This window comes from Gavialis gangeticus, unplaced genomic scaffold (assembly GCF_001723915.1).
Source record: "Gavialis gangeticus isolate Ggan-Ray unplaced genomic scaffold, GavGan_comp1, whole genome shotgun sequence".
NCBI classification, from domain to species: domain Eukaryota; kingdom Metazoa; phylum Chordata; order Crocodylia; family Gavialidae; genus Gavialis; species Gavialis gangeticus.
In genome coordinates, this window is record NW_017728995.1 from 37,296,535 (window position 1) to 37,299,085 (window position 2,551).

The following is a 2,551-nucleotide window of genomic DNA, read 5'->3' on the forward strand; positions in this document are numbered from 1 at the left end:
GGGGCCTGTCTGCCCTGCCCCTGGCCCTGCCCCTGCCCCTGCCTCGCAGGTTGGCTCCAGGCCCCGCTCGGGCTGAAGCGAGACCCACTGGCAACACACAGGGGGTGGACGCAGGTGCATGGGCACCTCCTGAGCGTGGCGGTGCACCCCCTGCGAAAAGGCACCGGCAGCAGCGCCTGCGGGCAATCGCCACTCCCTGCGGCGCCACTGCCAACTCCGCTGGTGGCGTCAGTAGGCAGTGCCGATCGCCAGTCGGCACTTGCCACCCACCCCCTGCCGCCTGCGGGAGCTCACCGCTTGTCACCACCAGGCTCCTGCCACCGACCATGCTGCCACTGCCTGCGGCAGTTCACCGTGCCCCCCCCCCCGCCTCCAGGGGTATGCGGCGTTCACGGCTAGCACCATGCCAGGCTTGCCTGCCACACTGGCCTAGTCTAAGGACCAATTCATCAGTGCCCATAAGCATGTGATTGTGACGCTGTGTTGGGATGGGACGGGTGGACCCTGCTGTCCCACAGCGAGGACAGATTTTCAGCAGTTTGCAGCTGGCCTCTGTAATTGATCTAGTCCAGCTGGTAAACCGAAGACCTGTTACTTGAAGGCAGTCCAGCCATCACTGTACACATCGGGGGGGGCAAAATACAGCCCACAGGCCATATGTGGCCTGCCAACTGGCTGGATACGGCCCACAGCTGCCCCTGGGGTGCTCCACGTGGAGTGGACCCCACCCACTTCGGCCAGCCCCGGTCCCAGCCAGCACACAGCTTCTGACAGGGCTGTTTCCAGGGCAGCTACAGCCGGCTGGATGCTTCTCTGCTCCCCTCACCTCCAGCCGGCCCTGCTGGGCTGACGCTTCCACCCACCCCAAGCAACACACCCCGGGGGGGCGGGAGCAGCCTGGTGATGAGGGGAGCACAGCAGCATGCACCAAAATTTATCACCTCCCTACATAACCTCCATGGCTGTCAACAGATGTGAAAAAAGAAGTCCTTTACCAGAAGAGGCAGCTCACTAGTTCAGCACAGCTCCTCCGCGTCTGCATAGATCCGGTGCTTCAGCAGGGCTTTTCAGGACTTTTATCAAGAAGCCCCACTAAAGCACCTGATCCACAGACATTGGGTGAGCCAGGTCCAACTAATGAGGTGTCTCTTCTGGGAATGCGCTGCGCTCAGTGCAGGGGTGCACCAAATCTAAAGTAACTTTTTTTTTTTTGGAGGCGGGGGGTTAGGTCTGTAAGCAGCTCATAAGTAATGCCATCGGTTAATTATCTGCACTTAGCCAACTGCATCTTATTTCGAGCTTGAATTTATCCAAGTTAAACTTCCAGCTCTTGGATCTTGCTGTGTTACAGACGAGCGTTCTAGTGGGCTGGGTCAGCACCCCCTTGCCCCCCACGCAGCAACTCATCAAAACTCTCTCCTATGGGGCTTTGGGTGGGTGGAGGGCAGTGTTCGGGCATGGGACTGCTGGAGGCAAGGGGAGTGCAGCAGCACGTGGCCGGCTGCAGCCACACTGGAACCTGCACTCTGGCCAGGGCCCATGCTAGCGGGGCTGTTCTGCTCCCTTTGTCTCCCCTGCCCCAGCAGCAGTGCTCTGGCCAGGCGGGCGGGAAGCTTCAGCCGGGCAGCTTCTGCCCAGTGCATGGAGCTCTGGCTCCAGTTCCCAGCTGCCTTCCACCTGCTCTGTCTGCCCATGGGTGGCTGCTCATTGGACCTGGTGGGCACAGCGGGTGAAAGGCAGGGGCAGGGCCAGCCGCAGCTGGAGACAAAGGGAGCAGAACAGTCTCGCCAGCCGGGGCCCTGGCCAGAGTGCAGCTTCCAGTGAGGCTGTTCCCAGTGCGGCTGCAGCCAGCCACATGCTGCTGCGCTCCCCTTGCCTCCAGCGGTTGCCTGTCCTACTCCTGAACACTGCCTTCCAAAATGGCAGTGTTAAATTTGGTGCACCCTGCATCAAGCACAGCGTATTCCCAGAAGAGGCACGCATTAGTTGGACCTGGCTTGCCCAATGTCTGTGTGGATCAGGCGCTGTAGTGGGGCTTTTTGATAAAAGCACTGAAAAGCTCTGCTGAAGCACCAGATCTATACAGACGCTGTGGAGCTGCCTCTTCCGGTAAAGTGCTTTTTTTTCACATCTGTCGACAGCCATGGAGGTTATATAGGGAAGTGATAAATTCTTCATCCTTTGAAATCTTTAAATCAAGACTGGCTGACTTATTAAAAATATTGGACTTGGTGGAATTATAGATTGCAATTTTATGAGTTGTGCTCAGTGAGATTTCGAACTAGGTGATAGTGATATTTCCTTCTGGTCTCCAAATCCCTGAATTCTTCAGCTGCTCTTTATACAGAACTCCTACTGAAGGCTTTGGGCATTAGGGTAACTGTGGAATACAGGTTTCCCTTGCCAGCCGCTGTTCTGACTATCCCTGGTCAATGTTCTGTATACCGTTTTGTCTACCACGGTATGCAGTTTTGAGTAATCACGGTTTTCTGTGGCAGCAGCGAGACGCAGGGAGCAGAAGCTGAGCCCAGCTGCAGCCCACCATGCAAAG